This window comes from Acomys russatus, chromosome 1 (assembly GCF_903995435.1).
Source record: "Acomys russatus chromosome 1, mAcoRus1.1, whole genome shotgun sequence".
In the NCBI taxonomy this organism is placed as follows: domain Eukaryota; kingdom Metazoa; phylum Chordata; class Mammalia; order Rodentia; family Muridae; genus Acomys; species Acomys russatus.
Genome location: NC_067137.1, coordinates 123549339 through 123566371, shown reverse-complemented (window position 1 = coordinate 123566371; position 17033 = coordinate 123549339). Strand labels below are relative to the sequence as shown.

The 17033-nt window shown below is 47.9% G+C and overlaps 1 pseudogene; it reads right to left on the bottom strand.

The window, feature by feature from the left end:
- Nucleotides 1–14904: 14904 nt before the first annotated feature.
- On the bottom strand, nt 14905–15301 carry LOC127196153 (60S ribosomal protein L27a-like; annotated as a pseudogene).
- Nucleotides 15302–17033: the final 1732 nt, after the last annotated feature.

Here is a 17033-nt window from a genome sequence, read left to right as displayed (position 1 = left end):
CCAGCCAGCAGCAGATAGAAACAGATGCTGAGACTCACAGCCAAACATTGGGCAGAGCTCAGGAAGCCTTGTGGAAAAGTGAGAGGAAGGATAAAAGGACCTGAAGGTGACAGGAGCTCCACAAGAAGACCAACAGAGCCAACTAAACAGAGCCCAGAGGGGCCTGTGGAGACTGAAGCACCAACCATGGGCCATGCATGGACTGGACCTAGGCCCCCTACACAGAGGAAGGCGATGGGCAGCTCAGGCTCCATGTGGGTCCCCTAGTCAGGGGAGCAGGGTCTGTGTCTGACATGGACTCTGTTGCCTGCTTTCTGATCACGTCCCTCTGGTGGGGCTGCCTCGCCAGGCCACAGGGGAAGAGGACTCGATCAGTCCTGATGGGACTTGATGAGCTGGGGTGGGTGGGTAGGGGAGGCTCCCCTTTTCTGAGGAATGGGGGGGGGCGGGAAGGGATGGAATGGGAGGAGGGGGGAAGGAGGGGTTATGATTGTCATGTAGAGTGAGTAAATGAATTTTAAAAAGAATTCAAAGATAATAAGGAATCATGTAAAATTTCCTACCAAAGAAAATGATCCTGTATTTTAAACGGTGGTAATGTTGTAGGATCCACAGATGTCCCTTGACTTAGTATACACTCTCATCTAAATAAACCTATTATAACTTGAAAGTATCTTAAGCTGAAAATGTGCTTTCTAATCAACAGTCCAGCAGAGTACAAGCGGCTGCTCTGTTGAGGGCTGCTCCCTGAGAAAGATCCAAAACTAAACTTTTTTTTATTAATTAATGTATTCCAATTACAACTAAATTGTTCTCCCATCACTTGCATCCACCCATTCCTCCCACCCCCACCATCTTCCCCTCCCCTAGGTCCATGATCGAGGGGGACCTCCTCCCCCACTATATGGTCACAGGCTATCAAGTCTCATCTTGGCAGCCTGCATATTCTTTCTCTGAGCGCCACCAGGGCTCCCCACCAAGGGGAGGTCGTCAAATATGGGGCACCAGAGTTCATGTCAGAGTCAGTCCCTGCTCTCCACATAACTGTGGAGAACGTCCTGTCCATTGCCTAGACCAGAGTAGGGGTTCAAAGTTTACTGCATGTATTGCCCTTGGTTAGTGCAGTAGTTTGAGCAGACTCCCCTGGGCCCTGATCTACCTGTTATGATGCCAAAACTAAACTTTTAAGCAGAGTTTCCATGGACCATTGAGCGTGCGCTACCCTCACACCATCATAACGTATGAAATTGTTGAGTTCAGCTGTCATGCATCAGGGACTGCTTTTATGTGGTTTTAAATTGTCTGTTATGCTTTTATGTTCATTGTAAAAATTTCCATTTCAAAATGCCACAGTTGACATATGCTAAAGAATTACACCCTGTTTAGTTTTTTCCAACTTCACTTTTTGTTTGTTTTGGTTTTTTTGTTTTTGGAGATAGTGTTTCTTTGTGTAGTCTTGGCTGTCCTGGTTTCCAACTCACAGAGATCCACCTGCCTCTGCCTCCCCGAGTGCTGGGATTACAGGCATGCACCACCATGCCCTGGTGGTTTTTGTTTTTTTTTCCAACATCCAGTGGAATTTTTGTTTTTGTAAATACTCACTTCAGAATGTTCAGGTGAGGCATGGCTTTCCAGAGGAAACTTAGTGTACGTAGGACGTCTGAGGACCAGAGCTGCTGTTGAGCTTCTGATTCTATCCAGTCACCTGATCCAGAATCCATCAGACTAGAGGACACACCAGGTCCCTGGGGAAACAACATCACAGAAATAGGAGACAACATTTTATGCTCTTTCAGTAGAACAAAAACAAGTCATTTTCTTACCCTATAAAGTTATTTTTTTAAATGTATTTACAATGTCCTCTATCTTGCAAGCAAAGAACCCTATGAGACTTGCACTTGCCAAAACACAAGACGTGAACACATGTCCGCCTAGATATACAGAGGCAGTGTGCAACAGGTTCCTCAAGGGGTGACAGACCCAGCGGAGGCCCAGTGAGCTGGAGTCCTGACACTTGGTGGCCTCGGTTGTAACTCATCTTTGACTCCCTTCACTCTTAATGACTTTATGGTTTTACTGTACTCTTAAGTGAGTAGACTACTTGTTTATTTGACTTTAATTCATCAAATTTCTTTTTTTCTTTTTAAAGAAATGACATGTACATTGGCTTGAGTAAATTCAATTGAGTTAAGCAAATAATCAACCTGAAACCAAAAAATTGAACAATTCAGGGTATTGGTATTATTGATGACTATTAAGACATTACCAAACCCACAGTGTATTTATCAAATAGAAAGTTTATCAACTAAAAGATTGCATTTCCATTTTCTCATTGATAGCCCTACTAACAATTTTTCTTTTGTGATGCAAAAAGTAGGGTTTAGGGCACAAATGATCAAAACGGCACAGCAGCCACCTGAACACATCAGTGTTAAAAATAACCACAAGCCCTGGAGGGCTCCACCTGTACCTGGGACGCTGCTGCCAGCTGATGGCTCCAGACCAGGGAGAGCATCTTCCTCTGAGGTATGGCCACTGCTAGCTTGCTCCAGCATGTAATCCAGCAGCCATGCACATACAGGCAACACTAATTCAACTTAGTGAGTTATTTAAAAAAGAAAAGATAGGACATGAAGGGTGTCCTGTTGTGGGTGTAGAGGCAGACATGGTCATGATACATTGTATGCATATATGAAATTGCCAAAGAATAAATAAAAATATTAGTGAAAAGTTCAAACAGCTTCAAAATAAAAACAAGGACAAGATATCAAAATTAGTAGCTATTGGCAGAATTTTAGTAGCCACAGTAAAATAAAATAGCACACAGTGATAGATAGATAGATAGATAGATATATTAGATTTATTTATTTTGTATACAGTGCTCTGCCTGCATATATACTTGCAGGCCAGAAGAGGGCATCAGATCACATTATAGATGGTTATGAACTACCATGTGGTTGGTGGGAATTGAACTCAGGACCTCTGGAAGAGCAGTCAGTGCTCTTAACCTCTGAGCCATCTCTCCAGCCCCGTAGTGAAATCTTTTAGAAGTTTTTACACCACTACTTAAAGTAATCAAGTACCACCGTTATTAGAACGTTTAGGAAAGGAATGCACTTATGATAGGCATGAGTCATTCTCTCTTATTTATTTAAATATGTATTTGCAAGAGAAAAAAAGATTCTTTGAACCCTATTAAAAATTTTAATACAGGAAAGAATTACATTGAAGGGCAAAGCCTACAGTGTGGCAGCAACACTCCACTGAGAAGTGCTAGTCCCTGGCTTTCACTGACTTGAGGGCTGTACCAATCTTTCTGACTCTGTAACACAACTAACAAAGGCAACAACTGTCATCCAATTGTAGCCAAACTTCACACCATGTGTGAGATTTTTGGAGTTCCACAGGTTGTCTAGGATTAATGGACTTGCGGATTCTCTGGACGCTGGCTTAGAACTGCACACAGGATGCCCTCAGTGTCGGCTACCGAGGCACCACACATCACAGAAGTGGATGCCAACAACTGCAGAGTTGTTGGAAGTGAGATTTCTTAGGCCACATTCCCAGGCCACTGAAGAAGAAATCCTGGGTGTAGGAATCAACAGTTGTGACTTATAGGCCTCTCCAAATTCTACTGGAACAAAGATCAAGAACCACGGACCCAGAAGTAGCCCAGAAATTAAGTTTACTAAGCTGATTTTGAGGCATCCTTGGCTTATTCACATTACAGATTTTATTGGAAGAAAATGAAGTCATTATTCTCAAAGCAGCTTTGGATAACAACCTGCCAAATTCAGGAAAATTTTATCATGCCTTTAGTATTCTTCTAGTTTTCAGTCATTTATTTCATAAATATATGGACTATATAATTATATAAAAAAGCATTGTGGTGAGTTTTCCATTTATCTACTTCATATAAATAGGCTGCAGTTGTTTACAAATTAATTGCCGTAATAAATTCTTGTTTATAGAATACAATATAAAATAGCCATAATTATATTTCTTGAAAATCAGTTTGTAGACTAACAATGAGATGATCAATACAACACCATGCAGACACACGTGAACACATCCAAAGGGTGCATCTTGGGAAACTGTCATCACAGTCTTGGAGAAGAAGATGCACATTAATCAATGATGTAAAAATTAACAAATGTCAATCATACTCTTTCTGCAGACATGAAGGTAAAAGCAGCTATTGACGGTGAGGAAGACTCTTGCCGTGTTTCTGGAAGAGCTAACATTTACAGAGCACTCACATGTGCCAGATGTTGTGTTAAGTTTGGCAAACACGGCTTCACTGGAGCATGAATATATTACTGTGATGTGGGTACTTTTGTTAACTCACTCCCTTTCAAAGAGGAAACAGACCTAGAAAAAAAGTAATTACAATTTGCCTAAGTCAAAATATCAGTAACTAGGGAGCCGGGGCACAGCACAGCAGTTTGGTAATTCAGAGCAGATACTAGAACAGCTAAACTGCAACAGTCAAAGAACAAAAATGTAAAATAATGTTTACAAGAAAATCAAGCAGACAACATTGACATCCAAGTCTAAAACTTGTGTGCTTCGAAGGAACTCCAACAAAACAGAACAACCTACCGATAGGAAAACTGTTTGCAAATCACTTGCCTGTTAAAGACATGCCTACAACATATGAAGAACTTAATCAACCAATAAGAAAGAGGCAGTTAGCTGAATTAGAATTGGCCAAAGGACCTACGGCACGTGCACAGCAACTGCTGTGCTCCCGCTGCACTGCTGTTTCCCCGGACCACGCACCACATACAAGGCATGGCTCTGGGCATGTCTGTGAGGGGGTTTCCACAGACTTAACTAAGGAGGGGAGCCTCCTCTGCGTGTCCACGGTAACATTCCACCAACTGGGACCCTGGGGGCAGCCAGGTGAACAACTGTTTCTCTCTGTCTCTGTCTCTGTCCTCTCCTCCAACCCCCTCTCTCTGGTTTCTAAAAATAGACACCAATGTCACTAGTCACCTCAGGCTCCTGTAGCTGTTCCCTTCCAGTCACGGTGGCTTATGTCCTCGCTTAAACTGTGAGCCAAGGAAAAAGCTCTACTCCTGTCTTAGTGAGGGTTTCTATTGATGCAATGAGACATCGTGACCAAAATAGCAGCTTGGGGAGTGAAGGGTTTACTTGGCTTACATTTCCATATCACTGTTGATGTAACAGGAAGTCGGGACAGGAATCCAAACAGGTCAGGAACACAGAGGCAACAGCTAATGTAGGGACGCTGCTTACTGGCTGGCTCCCCATCGCTTGCTCACCCAGGGCCACCAGCCCAAGGATATAACCACCCACAACAGGCTGCGCTCTCCCACACCAATCGCTAAGTAAAAAGCGCCCTCCAGGTGGATCTAATGGAGGCTCTCTCCTCTCAGACTTTAGCTTGTGTCGAGTTGACTTAAAATGACCCAGCATACCTCCCTGTTCCTGTTGTTGTGACCAGAAAGTGGGCTGGCTGGAGGTAACTGGGCAATGAGGGATCTTCCCTCAGAAGCAGATTAAGGTCATTGTTGAAAGAGCAGGCCTGTTACAGCAACCCTGGCTGATTACAGGAGTTTGGTCCTTCTTGCTGTCTGCCACGGGATGATGGGGCAAAGGGCGCCGAGAGGAATCTGTGGTGCTGGGCATCTCAGCCTTGAGAACTATGAGAAACGAGTTATTTTCCTTATACATGACTCAGTCTCAAATATTCTGCTACATAAATCCAAATGGGTTGGGACAGAGGCAAACAGAACTGGGGAGTAAACGAAAGATTGTAAAACGATGCTTTGTCTGGAAAAAAAAAAATTCAGTTACCCTGGAATGTTCATGGTGAAAACTCGGTATAGTCTGAACTGTATGTCACTCAGGGCAACACGCATGCACCACTAACAATCCGAGCACACACAAAGAGCTGTGACATAAAACCTTAGCGGTGTTCGCAGCGCGAGAACAGGCAGTTGTAGAGTAGGCGCCCAAAAGCAAACAGCTTTGACCCTTGTCCTTGGAGACAAGCTGGAAACGTCCTTGGCCTCACTGGCAGTTCAGTTCTTGTTAGGCAGAAGGAAATTCTGGTCCCTGGTTCATATTCTTGTTATTTCTTCTCCCTTAAGCGAGCACCCCCAGTCTGGACGCTGTGTGAGAGGGAGACAGCAATCTCCAGTCCAGGCAGCTGTCCTTTTAGTGAACAACCTTGCGTTGGATCTCTAAATTACCATGGCGGAAATTATTTTTAAACTATTGTCTTAGTAGTGATGCCGTAAATCTTCGGACCTGTGTGCTCAAGCGCTGTCCTGCTTTGTTGCCTGTTGCCTACAGTGGGTCTTCACTTAGATCAGTGGTTTCCAAGCTAACGCTTCGGTCCTTTAATCCAGTTCCTCATGTGCTGACGCCAACCACAGGATTCTTCCATCGCTACTTCCTAACTGCAACTTTGCTACTGTTATAAATTGCAATTATCTGATATGCAACTCCTGTAAAAGGGTCGTTCGATACCCCCCCCCCCACCCAACCCAAGGGGTTATGCCCACTCCGACAGGGGAATAATTATCCCTTTAATGAAATAATGTAGACTTCCTCAAATCAGAGTTCTGCCGTGCTGCACCACTCAGCCGGCCTGCGCTTCTAAATATGACTCAGATATCTCTATCCCACCCCACCCCCCCCCGTGCGTGCGTGCGTGCGTGTGTGTGTGTGTGTGTGTGTGTGTGTGTGTGTAACACTTCTCCAATAAGCTTAGCAGTGGAGGTATTATGACTAATCGTGGCTGCCAACTTGACTCCCTCTGGTGTCAACCAAACCCAAGCAGCTGGGCAAGCCTGCGAGGGGGTTTCTCGATTGGACCATGTGAGGCCTGAAGACCCACCCTCCATCTGGCTCCCACCCTCCAGTCACAGCCCATACAAAAGGACACGGAAGAAGGAAGCGTTTGGCTTTTTGCCTGCTTGTTTTTTATTTTCTTTCCCTTCATTCCCCCTCCCTCCTTTCTTTCTTTTCTTTCTTTCTTTCTTTCTTTCTTTCTTTCTTTGTATTTTCTAGACAGGGTCTCTCTGTGTAGCCTTGGTGTCCTGGACTCACTTTGTAGACCAGGCTGGCCTCAACCTCACAGCGATCTACTTGCCTCTGCCTTTTGGGCTTACCAGCATGTGCCACAGAGCCCAGAGCTTGCTATTACTTTCAATGGCAAGTTCATCTGTCTTGTTGCTGAGGTCTTTCTTCAGTGGTATTAGAACCTACATCATCGGGATTCCAATGTAGACCAGCGGGTCTCTAGAAACACTCCAGAGCTTCGGCACCAGGTGGTACAGCTGGGGCATCCGGCCCGGACCTCAGCACTAGGTGCTCAGCACCAGGTGGTACAGCTGGAGCATCTGGCCCGGACCTCAGCACAAGGCGGCACAGCTGGGGCATCCGGCCCGGACCTCAGCACTAGGTGCTCAGCACCAGGTGGTACAGCTGGGGCATCCGGCCCGGACCTCAGCACGAGGCGGCACAGCTGGGGCATCCGGCCCGGACCTCAGCACTAGGTGGCACAGCTGGGGCATCCGGCCCGGACCTCAGCACGAGGCGGCACAGCTGGGGCATCCGGCCCGGACCTCAGCACGAGGCGGCACAGCTGGGGCATCCGGCCCGGACCTCAGCACGAGGCGGCACAGCTGGGGCATCCGGCCCGGACCTCAGCACGAGGCGGCACAGCTGGAGCATCCGGCCCAGACCTCAGCACGAGGCGGCACAGCTGGGGCATCCGGCCCGGACCTCAGCACGAGGCGGCACAGCTGGGGCATCCAGCCCAGACCTCAGCACTAGGTGGCACAGCTGGGGCATCCGGCCCGGACCTCAGCACGAGGCCGCACAGCTGGGGCATCCAGCCCGGACCTCAGCACTAGGTGGTACAGCTGGGGCATCTGACATGAACCTCAGTACTAGGCGGTACAGCTGGGGCATCCGGCATGGTAGACGGAACAACAGTCTTGGGCTTTCAGTTGAGAGATGCCATGACTGGACTAGATGGAGCACATGAAAGCCATTCTAATAAGTGTGTGTGTGTGTGTGTGTGTGTGTGTGTGTGTGTGTGTGTGTGTGTGTTCACTCTATCTGCTTTCTTTAAAAAAAAAAAAACCAATTAATACAGGAGGGAAAGAAAGATAGGTAAGAGAGAGTGGGTTGTTTGTGTGTGTTTCTAAGGTAAGAGAGAGAGGGGGGTAAGCAAATCTAAGTGTTGAAGGAAACAGGCCAGAGTCATCAGAAGCAGACAGTGAGACAGGGTGCTGAAAAGAGCATGTCAGACTCAGGTCGTCAGAGTCTATCCCTGGAAGCCCAGTGAGAGTCAGAGTACAGAGTCGATGCAAAAGCAAAGGAATTTTATTGAGCCGACGCGCCGGGGTCCATCAAGATCAGAAGAGCTGAGGGCCCCGTCCTGCAAAAGCTGAGGGTGTAAATACCCTTTACAGAAGCAGAACTCAGCAACAGTGGTTAGTTAACCGATCGGCTAACAAACGTAACCTTTTGGGGGTTGGGGACAGTTGATTCTGACAGATGCTTGAGGTAAGATATGTGGATGTGGCCTTTTCTCTGAGGCCGGTAAATTCCGAGCAGGGTGAGGTAGAGGCAGTAAATTCCGAGCAGGCAGGGTGAGGTGGGGGCTCTGGCTCGGCTAACAATGCTAACTTGCTCTGTTTGTTCTTGCTATCAGCCGACAATGCTGTTGTTAAGGTGGCTGAGCTCAGGCACCTGGAATCTTACCAGCAGAAGCTAAGAGTTATTGAGCTGAAGACCTTGGCCTCATTCTGCTGGGATCAGAAGAGGGAGATAGATGTGGTGGGTAGAGTGACAAGGGTGACAGGAGCTTGATGGGTTTCATTGCAGTGAGGTGACAAGTAGAAGGCTGGATATTTTGCAACCTGTGAAGAATGTTTGCAATGGTCATAAAAACCCCAGAAAGACAGTTATGATAATCAGCAAATGTTCTGGCATTCTCCAGAAAGCTGAGGAATACATAAATAAGGAAGAAAACTGAACAGAGAGGGGTTTGGGATTTTAAAATAGAATGCTATTTTATGGTTTAGTTTGCAGATCAAAACCCAGGTGATGAGACGGTCTTGCCCTAACAATGAGACCAAGAGGTAATGGGAATAAAAGCAGACAAGGAGCTGAGAAGTCAGCAAGTTAAGGGAGCATCCACCTGCGCACCACGTTCTGGTTAAGGGGAGCATCCACCTGCGCATCACGTTCTGGTTAAGAGAGCATCCACCAGCGCATCACGTTCTGGTTAAGGGAGCATCCACCTGCGCATCACGTTCTGGTTAAGGGAGCATCCACCAGCGCATCACGTTCTGGTTAAGGGAGCATCCACCTGCGCATCACGTTCTGGTTAAGGGAGCATCCACCTGCGCATCACGTTCTGGTTAAGGGAGCATCCACCTGCGCACCACGTTCTGGTTAAGGGAGCATCCACCTGCGATTCACGTTCTGGTTAAGGGAGCATCCACCAGCGCATCACGTTCTGGTTAAGGGAGCATCCACCTGCGCATCACGTTCTGATTAAGGGAGCATCCACCTGCGCATCACGTTCTGGTTAAGGAAGCATCCACCTGCGCACCACGTTCTGGTTAAGGGAGCATCCACCTGCGCATCACGTTCTGGTTAAGGGAGCATCCACCTGCACACCACGTTCTGGTTAAGGGGCATCCACCAGCGCATCACGTTCTGGTTAAGGGAGCATCCACCTGCGCATCACGTTCTGGTTAAGAGAGCATCCACCAGCGCATCACGTTCTGGTTAAGGGAGCATCCACCTGCGCACCACGTTCTGGTTAAGGGAGCATCCACCTGCACACCACGTTCTGGTTAAGGGAGCATCCACCTGTACACCACGTTCTGGTTAAGGGAGCATCCACCTGCGCATCACGTTCTGGTTAAGGGAGCATCCACCAGCGCATCACGTTCTGGTTAAGGGAGCATCCACCTGCGCATCACGTTCTGGTTAAGGGAGCATCCACCTGCGCATCACGTTCTGGTTAAGGGAGCATCCACCTGCGCACCACGTTCTGGTTAAGGGAGCATCCACCAGCGCATCACGTTCTGGTTAAGGGAGCATCCACCTGCGCACCACGTTCTGGTTAAGGGAGCATCCACCTGCACACCACGTTCTGGTTAAGGGAGCATCCACCTGCGCACCACGTTCTGGTTAAGGAGCATCCACCTGCGCATCACGTTCTGGTTAAGGGAGCATCCACCTGCGCATCACGTTCTGGTTAAGAGAGCATCCACCAGCGCATCACGTTCTGGTTAAGGGAGCATCCACCTGCGCATCACGTTCTGGTTAAGAGAGCATCCACCAGCGCATCACGTTCTGGTTAAGGGAGCATCCACCTGCGCATCACGTTCTGGTTAAGGGAGCATCCACCTGCGCACCACGTTCTGGTTAAGGGAGCATCCACCTGCGCACCACGTTCTGGTTAAGAGAGCATCTACCTGCGCATCACGTTCTGGTTAAGGGAGCATCCACCTGCGCATCACGTTCTGGTTAAGGGAGCATCCACCTGCGCACCACGTTCTGGTTAAGGGAGCATCCACCTGCACACCACGTTCTGGTTAAGGGAGCATCCACCTGCACACCACGTTCTGGTTAAGGGAGCATCCACCTGCGCATCACGTTCTGGTTAAGAGAGCATCTACCTGCGCATCACGTTCTGGTTAAGGGAGCATCCACCTGCGCATCACGTTCTGGTTAAGGGAGCATCCACCTGCGCACCACGTTCTGGTTAAGGGAGCATCCACCTGCACACCACGTTCTGGTTAAGGGAGCATCCACCTGCACACCACGTTCTGGTTAAGGGAGCATCCACCTGCGCATCACGTTCTGGTTAAGGGAGCATCCACCTGCGCATCACGTTCTGGTTAAGGGAGCATCCACCTGCGCACCACGTTCTGGTTAAGGGAGCATCCACCTGCGCATCACGTTCTGGTTAAGGGAGCATCCACCTGCGCATCACGTTCTGGTTAAGGGAGCATCCACCTGCACACCACGTTCTGGTTAAGGGAGCATCCACCTGCGCACCACGTTCTGGTTAAGGGAGCATCCACCTGCGCATCACGTTCTGGTTAAGGGAGCATCCACCTGCTCATCACGTTCTGGTTGGTGGGGAATCTTGGGAAAATGAGAAAGAATCATACCTCGGAAAGAAGATGGGGAGCCTATAGGAGTCTAGGACAGAGTCTATGACCTTCACTGAGTGCCAGGGAGAGACTGGGCACAAAGAGATGACAGCAGCCCAGAGTGTATACAAGATGGCATGACCCAGAAAGATGTGAAATGTGTACAAAATCATGGCAGGTTGCTTCCCAGCCCATTTCCCTGTCATTGTTGCCTGTTCTGTATATTAGCCTATAAAAATGTAACTTAAAATTTCTGATAATGTTACTTCAAAATGGATTTTTAAATGACAGCCTTTTCTTTCTTCTTTCATACACGTCATGGAACACTTATCCACCTATGGGTTTATGGGGTTTTCCTCCAACTTACCAAAAAAAGATTCTCTGATGAATATCAACCAGCTGAGCTGTAATTCAACCCACTTCTAACACAATTAACTTGAAATAGATCTGTATTCACATGCTGAGGTCTCAGTTCTGTAGGACTGTGCCGTAAGATGCCAGTCATGAGCAGTTTGTTGTTACTGACGTTTTCAACAAGTTGGCCATAAGCCTTGGCTTTGATTCAACTAATTTGCTAGGATACATCCTGGTACTCGGGACACTTCCTGTACTACTTGGCTTATCACAGAGGGTACCACAGGGACACAGATGATCAAGTGGATAAAGACGGACAAAGTGAAGTGATCAGGGTGGAGCTTCCTGCCCTTGCTGAGGTGCTACTCTCCACGTCTTCAGATATAGATGAGCTGCCTGGGCGGTGGTGGTGCATGCCTTTAATCCCAGCACTCCGGAGGCAGAGGCAGGCGGATCTCTGTGAGTTCAAGGCCAGCCTGGTCTACAGAGCTAGTCCAGGACAGCCAGAGCCACACAGAGAGACCTTGGAAAAACAAAACAAAACAACAGATATGGAGCAAGCACAGAGCCATCACATCTTGACCTTTGTTTAGTTTTTTGCTTTATGGTGCTGGTGTTGAACCTAGAGCTTCAGTCACGCTGGGCAGGCTTTCCACTGCCGAGTACCTGTGGGTTCTGATGGACCCCCACACCCTGTGGGTTCTGATGGATCCCCACACCCTGTGGGTTCTGATGGACCCCCACACCCTGTGGGTTCAGATGGACCCCCACACCCTGTGGGTTCTGATGGACCCCACACCCTGCAGGTTCTGATGGACCCCCACACCCTGTGGGTTCTGATGGACCCCCACACCCTGCAGGTTCTGATGGACCCCACACCCTGCAGGTTCTGATGGACCCCCACACCCTGTGGGTTCTGATGGACCCCCACACCCTGCGGGTTCTGATGGACCCCACACCCTGCAGGTTCTGATGGACCCCGACACCCTGTGGGTTCTGATGGACCCCCACACCCTGTGGGTTCTGATGGACCCCGATACCCTGTGGGTTCTGATGGACCCCACACCCTGCGGGTTCTGATGGACCCCCACACCCTGCGGGTTCTGATGGACCCCCACACCCTGACGGTTCTGATGGACCCCCATATCCTGTGGGTTCTGATGGAGCCCACACCCTGTGGGTTCTGATAGACCCCCACACCCTGTGGGTTCTGATGGACCCCCACACCCGCTCCTAGTCTGGCAGGGAGGGCTGGCTGGCAGTCCCCACTCTGTAATCCTCTCATCTCTTTCTGGTGATTGGCCTCATTCAGAAGCAGGGCCTTAAGTGACCTCATTAGCATATCCTAAACAGGATCCAAAGGGACTCAACATAAACAACAAAAGACAGTCCTGTCACTCAGGAAATGCCTAAGGTTTTAAGGGCTCTATGACAGAAACAGGAGACAAAGACCACACTCCTCATACTGCGCCAGGCCCTCCTCTGGCTGCCCACCCTCCTCTGAGCAGCTTCAATGTCTGCACCAAAACTTTCACGATCTGCTCTACCCACCTGTCTGACTTCATTTTAGTTTTGTCTGTCCTACTTGCCCATGCTAACTCACTTCCCTTTTCCACCTCTATCAAGACTTGTCTTCACTTCAGGCCTTTGATCAATTGTCACCGCGGCGTTGCCTCCTGGCCTCCTGCTACTCCCGTTCTCCTGGGCAGCTCCTCACCTGTAGCCCAGCTTAACTTCCTTACATTCTCTTGGTCTTAGTTACTGTTCCACTGTGGTGAAGGGACAGCACGGCCAAGGCCAAACTTATAAAAGAAGCATTTGGTTGGGGTCCTGCTTACAGTTTCATAGGGTGAGTCCATGATCAGAAGGGCAGGCCAACATGGCATGAGAGCAGAGCTGGGAGTTTAGATTTGATCTGCAGGAAGGAGGTGGAGGCGGGGGTGGGGTGAGGTAGGTGGACTGAGCCTGGCATGGGCTTTTGAAACCTCAAATTCCATTCCCAGAAGTATGCCTCCTCCAACAAGGACGCACCTCTTCCAATAAGACACCTCCTAATCCTGCCTATAAAGTCCACCAACTGGAAATGACACATTCAAGTATAAGAGCCTATAGGGGTCATCCTCATTGAAACCACCACACTGCCCATTGCCAGAGAACTCTTATCACTTTGGCTTTGCGCCTTTACCCCCAGTGTACCTCTTTAAGGATACCAGCTGCTAGAGGGCAGAATTCAGTGATGACGTGCCACAGTAGGCATTTATAATAATTATTATTCTGAGACAAGGTGTTGCTGTGCTTACAGACATGTGCCACCATACCCAGCCATAAATAAGTATAGTTTTGCATGAAAGCAAAGCAGGAGATGTCTGCTGGGGGAAAGGGAGAGGATGAGGATGTTGAGGGATTTCATCATTCAGTGTCCTTCTGTGAAGGGAATTTTAGGACTCCAGGATCTAGCAGCTCCAACAGGCCAGGTTCAGCCACCACACCACAATATACCAGGCTAAAGAGACAACAGTGAAAGCAGGGACAGGAGACTCAGTGTATTGGGAACAGGAACAAACAGAGGGGCCCAGGGACCCTGATCTTGCTTTTGGGGTACTGACAGCAGCTTTGGCCCAGTGACCCCGAGTCTGTCTTTGGGGTTCTGATAGCAGCTCTGGGGCAGGCAGAGAAAGGAATGGGAAGATATAGGTGAAATTAAAGGTCTTTGTCAACGTGTGATCTCACAGATCCATGTCCCAAGGAATTCTTGTTTGAGAAGCCAATCTGATCCTCAGGAGAGATTACTTCCACCCTGGGGTGCAGCCTTGTAATTGTGGATATTGGATCTCATACTGGGGACCAGGGGCCTGTCCTAGAACCCAGGTAACTGCTGATATGATCTATAGTGGAGATGTGGCAAGGAGTGACAACGGCAGGCCCATGGCCCAGTGCACCATTATAGCACGTAAGGGTTTCCTGGAGGATTTAGTTTTTAAAAAAATCTATAGCTTATAGAAATCTAAAGCTATATTATAGTTTAACAGAGAAAACAAGGCTATATATTTAAGGCAGTGATTTTTAACCTTTTAATATTGTAAGCCTCTAACAATGTTTTTTTAAGTTTAAAATCCCTCAGTTGTGTTTTTGTAATATTAAAGTACCTTTTTTGAGAGTTATGACATAAAGCGTAATCATAGTTCTCAGTAGGCAAGCCAAGTTCTAACTTGGTTTTGTAAACAAGTGTAAACAATTCAATGTCTCTAAAATTAATATATCCCACCTTAAATGCACTTTTAGAATTATGTCACATGGTTTAATATTATCTGAGCATAAACTTTAAACTATTAACCCTGAGTTATGAGTTTTAAAAACTGTTAGCATTTAGTTACTCTCCTGGGTGGCTTCAGGCACCTCCAACACCCTCAATCTTCTCCTCAGATTTCCTGCTGAGGAACCTGGCCTTCACGATGGCAGGCTGCGTAGGGAGCTTGCCTTCCCCAGGACGCTGTGGTAACCGGATCGCACAGCATCAATGGCGGGAGCAACCCCAGTCTTGTTTTTGCAGCACTGACCCTGACCTGTGTCTGCTCACTGAGCAGCATCCACAGTTTATCCAGGTTGACAGCTGGGCAGACACTCTGGCTCCTCTTTAAGCGGCAATGCCTCACACCAACTTCCCCAAAGTCACCCGATAGGTATTTGTTGAAGTTGACCCTGTGGTGATGGACGCCTGCAGCGTTCCGGTGGCCTCCAGGACCATGGCTTATATGGCCCCGAAGTTTCCGGGTCTTCCTTAGTCTGGATGGTTATGGCGGCGGCAGAACAGAAAAAGCCCAAGTTATGAGTTTTAACCATACCCAATACTTTATGTCTATAACCTATAACTAAGATACACAGAATATAATAAACTCATATTTATGACCAGTCAGAAATAAACATGTAATGGTCACATACTAGCAAAGACTTAAATTCACTTTTGTTAATCTGAATAGACTAAACTGTTAATGTTCTATAATGGTACAGTAGGCATGGGCCCACCACTGGTACCCCCTTCCCGCATCATCATAGGTCATAACATTGGTGTTATGACTCGGCAGGGGGCTCTAGACACACTGGTGTCTCTCCTGCTGCTACAGAAACCCTCAAGGTCCTCATGAGAACTGCTCTCCAGCTCACCGATTGCTCAGCACCCCATCCACCGCCGACAACTAGCAAGCTTCTGTCTTCCTCATCTTTTCACCCACCCCCACTTTGGAGCTGCCTGGGACCCTCACAGCTCCTCCAGGCCCTCGTGGCTTAGGCAGCTCCTCCTCATCCCTTCCCTATGGATACGAGATCCTACTTCCAGAGCTGGGTTTTCTTCCTCGCCACCTGGCTTCCATGAAAGGCCCGCAGCAGGGCGCCGAGTCTCTCAGCTTAGCCAGGGTAAGCCTTGGACACCCATGTTGGTGTGGTGATGACCACTGAACTGCTTGGTCTTTGTTTGGTCCCCCCTGAGTACTGGGGACACCATGACTACAGACTGCAGTGACGTCCCCTCTCATCCACAGGAACAGTGTCTTCATATCCCTCTTCACAAAACCTCCAGCCTCTACACCTGAAACCTGACCACGAAGGCTCTAAATTTATTTGCCTTTCTAATACAATTTCTAATGCTATTCAGGACTACTGTGAGTGGTAGAAGGAATGGAAAGCAAGTCCCTATTCCCTATTTCTCTTTGTTCCGAGCCCTATTTCTTCCACTCAGGCCTCCCTCCCCAGGGGCTGCAATGTGCCCACACACCGAGCCCACTCCTGCGCATGTGTTAAGCAGTGCTCTGTTCTCACTCTCCACCTTGCCCTGTGGATCTGCTCGCCCCTCCCCCTCCCCCTCCCAGGCCACCTACGGGAAACCAAGCACTCTCTCCTCTCCCTTCAGGGACTACACACCTGATTTCCAAACTCTCACTGCAAGGGGACAAATGATCCCCAAAGATCTAAACTTGCTCTGCACTACGCTCCCAAAGTCTCTTATCTCTAAAGGTCTGCTTCTCAATTCTTAAAAAATCTTTTATTTCTGGTTTCTTCACACTCTGCTCTCAAAAACCAGTTGTTAAAAGATTATGCTGTTAAACTCTTATCTAAGGATTTATAATTTGCTCACTGGATATGGTTTAAAAATCTATATAATTTGCTCAATGAGTATGGCTTAAAATCTATATAAACTACAGTAATATTTGACTTCAAACTTATAACAAAAGGCTTATAATTAAAAATCTCTCTCTCTCTATATATATATACACACACACACACACATATACACACACACACACACACACACACACATATATATATACACACACACACACATATTCAACTCTTGTTTAGGGCATATGCATGTGTATACATGTAGCTCTAATTCAATTCCATGTGTGTGTAAGTGCTTGTAACTTGAACGCAGCTTTCATTTAAAGATATATACAGAAGCACAAATGTTTAAATATAGCACGCATGTTGACCACATGGCATGCAACCTGCCATGTGACTCCGCCA